The 12,152-nt window shown below is 32.8% G+C and overlaps 1 pseudogene across 1 annotated transcript; it reads left to right on the top strand.

Moving 5' to 3' along the window:
• Positions 1 to 461: 461 nt before the first annotated feature.
• On the top strand, positions 462 to 6,720 carry LOC145003983 (receptor-like protein 15; annotated as a pseudogene). The gene is made up of 6 exons (XR_013662228.1): positions 462 to 938; positions 1,199 to 1,357; positions 3,419 to 3,493; positions 3,605 to 3,970; positions 4,179 to 4,325; positions 4,490 to 6,720. The product of XR_013662228.1 is annotated as a receptor-like protein 15 (transcript).
• The last annotated feature ends 5,432 nt before the right edge of the window (positions 6,721 to 12,152 follow it).

Genomic DNA, 12,152 nt, shown 5'->3' with positions numbered 1-12,152 from the left:
CTAGGAATTCCGTGTTTGCTCTGCTTCTTGCGAGAGTAGTCTGTCTCCATGAAATTGTTACAGTTAAAAAAAAAGTAAATTTGAATGAAAATTAGGCAATTGTTATGATTGTGCAATTAACTGAAAAAAAAAAGTCAATAGGGAAAATATATTCTATGCAAATGAAAACCTGGAAGTTTGTACAAAAGTCAACAAATGTCTTGTCATAAGCTTTTGTGAGTGTAGCAATTATCATAATTTCAAAGGGATATGCTGGAAGGAGTGGGTAGATTGAATATAGAAATGTGTGGAAGCTTTGACCATTCACTTGATCACTTACGTTTGAAACTTAACCATTGACCTGACGAGAGAATTATGCAATTAAATATTTGTTTCAATATATCACATGTTTTACTCGCCTGATCATTTCATATATGTTCATATACCAAGCAAAGTAAATCAAACCGGAAGTTTAAATTTAATATTGCGAGTGTTTCAAAAAAGCCTTCATTAGCTTACTAAAATGGAGTGTTGGTGTTTGAGTAAGCGCAAACCATGGTTATATTGGTTGTTGATGATACATACGCATATGGTGGTCTGGAGAATACAAGGGGATTGTATAGAAGAGGAGAGAAAGGCACTACTGGAAATCAAAGATTCCTTTATCAAGTTATACAATTCCAAAATGGACAATTTTCTCCCCACCTGGGTTGATTATGGCAGTGGTATCCTAGGGGATGGTGGCGGTGACTGTTGTGAGTGGGAGAGGGTAAATTGCAACGCAACCACTGGGCATGTGACAGACCTCTCTTTTTACTATTTGAGAGGGATGATAGGTGATAACATGGAGTTTGGGAGCAAGCTGTGGCCATTGAATGTTTCCTTGTTTCTTCATTTTAAAGAGTTGAGAAGTCTAAATTTGTCATATGATTATCTTGATGAAGAGATTATGAAGACAGGTGCAGCATGATTAATTGCTTTAGTATTTCTTTCACCTAGTTCCAACATAATATTTTTGAGCAAGGAATTTAAGTAGATTGATTTTTTCAAATTCATGGACATAACATCCAACTGATTTATGCAGTAAAAGATGCTTTTTAGATAACTTAGTAGTTGGATAGTTTTTTTCCATATATAAATGAACAAACACAAGACTTTATGTCTACTTGAGATCCTGCAATTTATGCCACAACTTGTTAAAAGCTTTTCTTTTTTGCAGAACTTGAAAGGTTGTCGAGTTTGAAGAAGTTGGAGGTACTAGACCTTAGTGGGAATCGTGATATCGATAACGACATCCTTCCATCATTAAAGACACTCGCTTCACTCAAAGTCTTGGATCTTAGCGACACTAGCTTGAATGGAAACTTCCCTACCAATGGTAGGTTTGTGTCTTTTTCGTTTCTTCTTTTTAAGGTTATAAATGCATCTTTCTCGTTTTTCTTTTTCCTAATTGATTTTGATGCAACTACAATTAACAACACATTCCAAACAGGAAAGAAAAGACGATTCAAGGATGCAATTTTGATACACAGCAACTCTGCTCAAACAAATATTACTTTTATCAAAAAAAATCTCCCCTTTCAAACGTAGGCTTCAAGAAATACTTATAGTCTAGTAAACATATAAAATTGGCAATAGAATATTGGCCACATAAAGACCAACGATTTTAAGAAAAAGAAACAGCAAGATAATATATTAATAAAATAAAATAAAATGCTTCCAAAACTTAATTACTATCCATGCCTCTCTTGACACCAGATTTGCTGCCCCATTCTCTAAATCAAAACCTTTCCCATCTTTTTCATCCTCGTTGCTCTTGATCACATAGAAACGATTATAACCTCGCTCAACCATGTCATCTTTGAACACTGATTTATCTTTTGATTCATCTTCTTTATTCTTCTCTTTTTGATGGACTATTTAATTTCATAGAGATTTGTTTAATCTGCTGATCATAACATCCAATTGATTCATAACTTTTTGAAAATCTTTTTATAACGCTCCAATATCTGATCGAACAGTTCCCATGTCATTTTGAACTAATGATTTCCTCCATTGTTAATGATTAAGGTTAGGTTAATACCCATTAAGGTTTAGGTTAGTAGAAAAGCCATTTTGTATTTCTATTTATATGATGTTAAATTCTCATTATAATAACACGTTATTATCTATCATGGTATCAAAGCAAAATCCTACTTTTGACCACAACCCACAACGGCCACCCTCTATCTTTGACAACCTTCTCTAATATTTGTCAAAGGTGGCTTCATTGTGCTCAATAATGTTCCCTTTCTTCTTTCTCCTCTTAAATGATAATATAGCCGCCGACACCAGAGCTCATTATCGGTTCCTTCTACTACTTCGTCTGCTTATACTTCCTCCTCGGCCGACCTTTTCTTCTCCAAATTCCTTTGTCGAGTCAACCTCTTCCGATGCCACTGCTCTCTCTCTCTCTCTCTCTCTCTCTCTCTCTCTCTCTCTCTCTCTCTCTCTCTCTCTCTCTCTCTCTCTCTCTCTCTCTCTCTCTCCGGAATTGGCTCCGTCCGCTACAGGTCAGTCCCTCTTTCTTTCTCCTTTCCTTTCTTGGACTCCTCTGCCACCGACTCCATGATCATCTTCGTCGCCGCTCCCCTCTTCTTCTACAACGGAACCACCTTTGTTCGTCGTTTCTTCTCAACTAACGGTCATTGTTAGCCGTCTTCATAAGAGCCTCTGATGCCGCTATCTTCATCTATGTTTTTTAGGTTTTGTTCTTTGTTTATTTCTCCAGTTTAATCGTATACTCCCATTCAAACCGTGGTGGATGTTAGCGATTCGGGTTAGGCTAATACCCATTAAGGTTTATGTTAGGCCAAAATCCCAATTTGGATTCCTATTTATATGAGGTTAAATCCTCATTATAATAAAACAAGTTATTATCTATCATCCATCTCATCGATTCTTGATGTTCTGTTCCGAAATTGATTCAAGATGGTGGATTGAACACTCTCTGATGCCATTCGATTGTATACGTGTATACTTGTATTTAGAAATGAAAGATTGAACTGGAAATCGAATGATTACTACAACTAACGGGTATTCGGGAGACCTTACTCTAGTGATTTTGTTCAAAGATGCTAACCAACCCGGACATCTCCTATTTAAAGGCTAACAGCACCGACCTAACCTAACTGGCTAAAAGACCTTATTGCCCTACCACCTCACTATCTCCACTTACGCCATAGAATGGCCACAACTGAAAGAACTAATATATCCTCAACATTACCAAGAAGTGTAACAAATTTCCATTTTGTGTTGGACCAATATTAGACTTTAAATAAGGCTACCTCGGTATAATGATAGATAAAGACTAGTAAAAATATGTTCCAAAAGTAGCTTCAAAATGTACATCTGAAAATATCATGCATAATACGTGATATGTTTTTCTTTCATATGCCAGAATTATCACATCTGACTAACCTCGAGGAGCTGGAACTAAAGAATACTGAGCTCAATGAGACACCAAATAGCCAAGGTAAATGAAGATTTAGCTTCACCTAGCCATGGTAACTTGTGAATAGTGATAAAGACAAAGTAGTTACAAACTTTGCAGATGGTGTCTTTAAAAATTACCTTCCTTTTACAGCTTGTAAGAGCTTATCGAGATTGAAGAGGCTGGAGAGTATAGACCTTTCAGGCAACAAATTCAACAAGAGCATCATATCATGCCTAACTGCCCTCCCGTCCCTCAAGATTCTTCATCTTTCAAATTCTCCTTCACTGGGAAGTTCCTTTCCTGTCCAAGGCATGTTCATTTCAAAAACGAGTTTTCATTAAACAAACTAAAACATTAAATTCCAACTTCATTATTTTTATTTGTTTCCATTTTTTACTATTTTTTAAATATTTTTTCTACACATCTCTCTATTTAATACAGAATTTCATGATTTGTTTGATTTGGAAGTTCTCCTCTTGAGATTTAATGGTTTCAGCGGTACACTACCAATGGAAGGTAGCATTTTTTCTTCATTCCTTAATTTACAACATTATTATTGGTTTAAGAAAAATCGCCAAGTACTTACCAACTGATCATCACATAGATGAAAGTCCCCACAACTTATCAAGCTTCAACCATCGATAATACATAAATTGTAACAAATACTTTCTTAGGGCTTTTGTTTAGTAACCTATGTATGTAACCCTCTCTTGTTGGCATCCAGGTTTTGCATCTTTCCACCGTTTGGAGGTCTTAGATTTGAGTCACAACAGTTTTGTTGGGAGCATCCCTTCATCAATACAGGCATTATCTTCATTAAGAGCTCTCTCATTCGCTAACAATGAACTCAACGGCTCATTACCTGAGCATGGTAAGTTATCTAAAGTATGCACAAGTAAGTGTTGGGATTGTTAAAAGAAATATATAAATGTAATGTCCTTGTACTAAGATTGTAACATTACCTTTCCGAGTAACCATGCAAATGAAGTCATTTTATTTCTTATAAGGTGAACCACATTTTTTATCTTTTGGCAGGTTTCTGTGAGTTGAACAACCTCCATGAATTAGATCTTAGTCACAACATGCTAGATGGAATTCTGCCTCAATGTTTCAACAGTCTATCATCTCTTAGGTTACTTGATATATCTTCAAATCGATTCACAGGGAAACGTGTGCCATCATTCATTGCTAATCTCACATCTCTTGAGTACATTGATTTTAGTCATAACAATTTTGAAGGTTCATTCTCTTTCAGCTCATTCTCCAATCATAAAAAGCTTGAGGTAGTTCGATTCAGAAGTGACAATGACATATTTGAGGTGGAAACAGAGGAGCCTATAGATTGGATTCCGATGTTCCAGTTGAAAATTCTTGAGCTATCTAATTGTAATATGAAAATGCCTAAAGGACGTATTATTCCTGGGTTTCTACTTCACCAACACAATTTACGACAAGTAGACATGTCTCACAACTCCTTGGAGGGACAATTACCAAATTGGTTAATTAGGAACAATTCGAATCTGGAAGTTCTTATTCTACGTGATAACTTGTTTGGTGGTATGCCACTGCATATGAATGCTAATATGAAGTGGTTGGATGTGTCTCAAAATCACATGATAGGTACTATTCCATATGACATACCAAAGTTTTTTCCCAACATAAGTATCTTGAATTTGTCTATGAATGCTTTAAGTGGTGTTATCCCTTCCTCAGTTGGTGAATTGAGTAAATTATGGGTACTAGATTTATCTGAGAATGCGTTATCTGGTGAAGTGCCAAAGGGATTGTTTACAAACACCTCCAAATTGGGTTTCTTAAAACTATCAAACAACAAGTTGCATGGCCAGATACTCTCAGGAAATTTAAGTTGGAGTACTCTCCAATGGGTTTATTTAGATAGCAACCATTTCACAGGGCAAATTGGAATTAAAAGCAAACAAAAATTTGAATCTCTGACTCTTCTGGATATAAGCAATAACTTTTTTACAGGTTTGATCCCGGATTGGCTTACCAACATGAGTAGCTTGTCTGAACTTGTGGTGAGAAATAATAGTTTGGAAGGCAGGTTTCCTTGCGGAGCAGCTTTTTTCTCATTTCTTGATATCTCACAAAATTCTTTTTCTGGGCCCATCCCATCCTGCTCAAATTTGCAATATATGGAGCATCTTCATTTGGGTTCCAACAGATTCACTGGATCAATACCCAATTTCTTTCGTAATTTGACTAATGTTTTGACTTTAGACATCGGCAACAACAACTTGTCAGGCAGGATTCCTAAATTTCTTGGCGAACTATCCAATTTAAGGATTCTTCTTTTGAGAAAAAATAACTTTAGCGGTTTGATTCCGAGGCAGTTGTGTCAATTAAGTAATATGAGTTTCATAGACTTATCCGCTAACTCATTTTCTGGCTCAATACCTAGCTGCCTACATAATATTACCGGCCCAAGTGACCTTGTTTTCTTAAAAAGAAGCAAATCATTGTATTCGTATGATTCCTCTTACCATTATGAGAGTATTATATGGGGGTTGCGTTCAATCTTCCTTGGCGGTGAAGCCTTGGGAATACAAGACGAAGTACAGTATACAACGAAAAGTCTCTTTCTCCGCTACAAGGGTGGCATCCTTGATTACATGACGGGATTGGATTTATCTAGTAACAAACTTACAGGTGAAATTCCAGAAGAAGTCGGGTTTTTAACCCAACTTCGTGCTTTAAACCTGTCTCACAATCAACTAATTGGACTCATTCCAGTGAGCTTCTCAAATCTTGCAAAGATAGAGAGCTTGGACCTTTCTTCAAATGGTTTGACCGGCACAATTCCATCAGAACTCATTAAGCTTACCTCCTTGTCTATTTTCAATGTTTCTCACAACAGTCTCTCAGGCAGACTCCCAGAAATGAAGTCACAGTTTGGTACCTTCACGGAGGAGAGTTATGAAGGTAATCCACTTCTTTGTGGACCACCATTGGAGAAGAAATGCAACACAAATCCACACGTGACCAATCCATCAGCCGAAGAAGACCATGAGAAATGGTATGATATTGATATGACATATTTCTATGGAAGTTCTAGTTCGACATGTTTTGTGTTCTTATTGGGATTTGTTGCAATACTTTATACCAATCCTCGGTGGCGTAGAAGGTGGCTAGACTGGGTTGAAGATTGTATATATACATGTTATTACTTCCTTTATGATTTAGTATGGAAGCCTTCTATGATCTTCTGTAGGTAGGACCTCTTTAAGAATTTGTGATAGAATAAATGCAAACTTGTTTCCATATGTATTCATATTTCTATGTTTTTGTATCTACTCTAATAAATAAAGGTTTTTTTTCCACATGTCACGCTCTCATTCAATTTGTCAAATGTCACTTTATAGTTATTTTGAATTTTTTTTTTTCACATGTCATTTTATGAGTTTTTCTATTTTATTAATTTTTATATAATATTTTAATGTAATAATTGCAATAAATGGATATCAATTCATTAAGGACTTACCTTTTAATTTCAAAATTTTCAAATTAAAGGTTATTAGTTTCTTTTGTTTGTTTATATAAATTATTTGTTTAAATTTAAAATATAAAAATATTTCAATTATGATAAATCATTATTTTTTTTATTTTATTATAAATTCAAAGTTTTCAAATATTTTGACTTTTATATTTAACTTTTTCTTCTTTAAATTAACCAATGTAATACATGAGTCTTACAATTAGTATAATTATATACGTCAGATGATGCATTAGAAGATTCTAGTAATTTAAGTGTTTCTACATCTTTTTTATGACGCAAAATAATTTGATTTATGGTAGGTTGCAAAATTGAACAATCTACTAGAACTTACACCTATTTCTCCGCTTTAATAAACTTACATTGATTTATGGTAGAAAAAGAAAGGAAAATTATTTATTTGTCATGTCATTCCTCACAAGTAAACACCAACGGTTGAGTAGTTGAACAACTGCTCCAGCAATAGCATTTGGGCCCTCTAGAGCACAGTTTGTAGGCACATCTTCCCAAACTTTGAAGTTGAACTAGTCAACAAACCATGTTTCAAATCAATCACATCCCAACCTATGTTAAAAAGTATATATACAGCTGCTCCTTAAGTGCCTTTTGTCACTCCTTTCCTATAAAGGTTAACCTAACATTGATGCATGTTGATCACCTAACCATCTTGAAATCGGGATTCCAGTAATCATCCATCCTTTTCCTAGTTGACCAATAACCTTGGAATTTCTTACAATTTTTTTTTTTGTAGAATGGCTTTATGAATCATAAAGCTTTCCAACGTTGATCTAACCAAATTAAGTCTTTTATAGTTAATACACATGGTTCCTGATTCCTTAGAGATATGAGCAATATATGCACCGTTATCAACACCTCTAGTAAAATTCCATATTAATTAGGAGTCTATGGTACCAAAAAGTGCATGTCCTTTCTCAACGGATACTTTCACGGCATCAACATTTTACAAAAGCCATAAGAGCTTTAGTGAACCTAAAATAGGGAAATTGAGTAATCTAACCATTTTTTTAGGTTTTTTTATTGCACCTAAAATACGCCTGGTTTACAAATATTGTTCACATTCCAAACTACTTTTCAATTTTTTCAAAGAATGATCTATTCCGAAATGCTCCATCCCGAGTTTGATCTTCAAATTTCGGAATTGTTTTTTGGTTTTTTCCCATTTTTTTTTTGAATATCATCAATTATGTCTGAAATGTCTATTTCTAAGGGTTTAATATCATTGTTTTTCAATAAGGATAATGACTTTGTTCATAAGAGTAAAATGTGAACAGTTTCAATAGTTCAGTGATAAATAAAGAATGTAAAAAATTTTAGTGACTAAATATGAACAAAGTCAAAAGTTCGTTTCCCTTTAAAGAAAATTCAATGACTAAATGTGAACAAACTTCCTCTTGTATTATGTTTTACTAAATTATTTATTTTTGTTAAATTCTAGCAACATTTGTTGATGAATAAATCTATGAAATAAATATTAAAAAAAAAAAACCCAAATAAAATATTAAAAAAAATGAAAAACCAAAATCAAAATAAAAAACAATTGGTTTGGTATTTTCCAAAATCAAAAATCAAAATTTCCAGTCTTATTTTGTTTTAACAAAAAAATAAGTCATTCACTCCCATAGCTATTAAGAAATTGTGTTTCATGGTAAAAAATTACGTTATACTCTGAAGAAAAAAGTTAAAAATCTTTTTTTTTTTAAATAGTTATTTAAATATGAATTGTTTTTTTTTTCTAAAACCTTTTAAAATTATGAGTGACTTTTTTGAAAGAAAAAAAAAATAGCACCATTATAATTGTTGAATATATAGCTATTTTTTCTAAATATATATATTTTTGTAGAGTTAATATGGATGAGGTGGTTTGGGCACAACACTTCATAAAACATGTTAACGGTTTTTCTTAATTCTATATGTCTAGTTAAATAATTATAAATTCAATAATTATTCAAACTTTAAAAAAAAAATACAATCTCAAATATAAATCAGTTGTCCGGGTAAATTAAAAATGTCTAAATTCTAAACATCTTGACTTTCATTTTCGATATCCTTTTAATAGTAAATATACTAATATGATGTATGTCAATACATATAGTATAACAATATATATAATGTATCAATGTACATATGTATTTTTTATAAACAATATATATGGTTTAATGTATGTTAATTTATATATTGCATAATTTTATAACACAAAATTCATACATATTTGGACAATTTTTATACATATAATATTGCATAGTTTTATAACATAAAACTTATACATATAATGTTGGTTTCATTTTTTATACCTTTTTTGGGTTTTTGTTTGTTTGTTTTTCTTTTTAAAAGATTTCTTCATCAACAAATGTTGTTAAAATTTAACAAAAATACATAATTTGCTAAACCATCATACAATAAGAAAGTTTGTTCACATTTAGTTACTGAACTTTTTTGAGAGGGAAACGAACTTTCAACTTTGTTCACATTTAGTCACTAATTTTTTTTTTTCATTATTTATTTGCCACTAAACTATTGAAACTGCTTACATTTTACCCTTATGACCGGCTGTTACCGGTCATAAGGGTAAAATGTGAACAATTTCAATAGTTCAGTGGCAAATAGAGAATGAAAAAAAAATTAGTGACTAAATGTGAACAAAATCGAAAGTTTGTTACCCTTTCAAGTCATTATCCCTTTTCAATAAAATGTATGATTTTATGCATTAATATCGTATGTAATTCATATTTACTGTATTTGTTTAACATTTTGTTAAATTTAAGTAAAAAACGGTTTTTTCTCGAAATTCCGAAATTGTTCTTCGGATTTTCAGACTTGTTCTTGAAATTATAATAGTTTTCCCCTAAAATTCGAATTTTTAGTCCGAAATGTGAACGGTAGTCCAAAATTAGTCAAAAAACGTGTTTTTTCTTATTCTGGAATGTCTATTTCGGACAAAATGGTTATTTTTGCTAAAAATTGTTTTTTTTTTCAAATAATTAGATTACTCAATTTCCCCTGTTTGTAACTTGAAGACACACCCTTCTAAATAACATTTGGGGTTGGGCGAGAGGGTGTGTGTACATGTGTGGGTGTTACAGTGGGGCGTGTTGTAGGGATGAGATTTAAAACCGGAACCATAATCGGACCGGAACCAGAATCCTTAGAACCGAAATATTTAGAATCGGTTTCGGTTACGGGCTTAAAAATTAGCTTTATCCGGGTTTCGGGTATCCCGAGTTTGGGTCCGTCGGGTCCTAGAACCGGAACCGGAACCACTTTTAGAGGTCGGATCTGGTTTCTGTGAAACGTTTAAAACACGCATATCTCCTTCGTTTTAAGTCGAATTGACATACATATTTTTTCCAATGTGTATTTTAGAGTTTATACATGATTTTAGACTATAAATTTGTCATTTTTAGTTTTATATTCATTGATTTATAGTCACCTAAAGTCGAGATATCAAAGCTATAAGTTTTTTGTTTTTCAGCTTTTTGTGTTCTGTGAAAGTTTTAAAACATACATATCTAATTTGTTCGAAGCCGGATTAACATGAAGTTTTTTCCAACTTTTAGTTTAGAGTTTGTACATGATTTTAGAATATAATTTTGTTATTTTTTGTTTAATATTCCATGACTTACAATCCTCCGAAGTCGGGATATCAAAGCTGAAAATTTTCAACTTTTCAGCTATTTGTTTTAGTACTTTGTATTATGTGAAAACATTAACACATACATATCTCATTCGTTTCAAGTCGGATTGACATGCGGGTTTTTCAGGAGTGTAGTTTAGAGTTTGTACATGATTTTAGACTATAATTTTGTTAATTTTAGTTTCATATTCAATGACTTACAGTCCCTCGAATTTGAGATATCAATATGAAAAATTTCAGAGTTCAACCCATTAAGTAGTAAGTAACCGCCAAAAAAAATTCGGTTTTTTTTTTAGGTTTTTGGTTTTAAACTCACTTTATTCGGTTCCAACCTACCCATTTTGATGTTTTTGGGTTTTCCGGTTCTAAACACATTTTACCCCGTACCGTACCCGGAACTGGTTCCTATATACCAGTCTAATTTCCGGTTTTACAAAATTCCATTAATCGATTCTGGGTTTTCCAGGTCTAGGTCCATTTGGTCTGGGTTTGAACTCAGTTTCATCCCTAGTGTGTTGTGGACACATGGACGGGCGGGGTGTGGGAGAGATGATGATAATATATTTTGATTTAATGAATAATGGTTAGGATGAATAGGTGCTAGGAGAAGATATATCGAGGGTGTTTGGCTAAGCTTAAAAATGATTTTTTTAATTTATTATAGATTTCATATCGGTATAAGTTAAAATGAATAATTTGATAAAGAGTTTTTTAGAAACAACTTATAGTGGTATGAAACCGGGGATAAACTATTTTTGATAAGTTACTCCATTTAACTTATCAAAACTCCTTATAGTGGTATGAAACCAGGGATAAACTATTTTTGATAAGTTACTCCATTTAACTTATCAAAACTCCTTATAATGTATAGTCGTCTCATACCTTTATGAAACATTTTTTTGGTCATTTTACCAAACGCTAGAAAGTGTTAATCAACTTATAGCGACACCACATAAGTTATTTTCGTACCGTTATAAATTAATAAATTAATAAGTTAAAAAATATTTATCAATTTAAATAAAAAGTCTCAAACACTTCATTGTCTTTATAATAAAACATAAAAAACAAAATCTAAAATATTTGTTTTTTGTTTTTGGCCAAAGAAATTCACCTGGACACAAAATTTAGTAGAATTTAAAAAACCTATAATTTTTTGATTTCATCGACCAAAAGTAAGTAATTTTTATTGAATTTAATATAATTTAAAGACAAAATTACATAAATGGTCCTCATGGTTGACAAAATCGACCAATTATAGTCCTTATGACAAATTCTTTACACAGATGGTCCCTGTGGTTTCAAAATCTTGCGAAGACGGTCCTTTTGATTAACGGCGTTAACTTTTTCAGTTAAGTCCTATGTGAAATGGCATAAATGGTCCCTGTGGTAGAAACATATTACATAAAGCGTCCTTATGCATGAAGGGCAAATATGTCATTTCACATAGGACTTAACTGAAAAAGTTAACTTCGTTAGTTAAAAGGACCGTCTTTGAAAGATTTTGAAACCACAGTGACCATCTGTGTAAAGAA

Source organism: Lactuca saligna, chromosome 1 (assembly GCF_052625555.1).
Source record: "Lactuca saligna cultivar CGN05327 chromosome 1, ASM5262555v1, whole genome shotgun sequence".
Classification (NCBI taxonomy): domain Eukaryota; kingdom Viridiplantae; phylum Streptophyta; class Magnoliopsida; order Asterales; family Asteraceae; genus Lactuca; species Lactuca saligna.
Note: the sequence above shows the minus strand (reverse complement) of the source record. Positions and strands in the feature narration are given on the sequence as shown.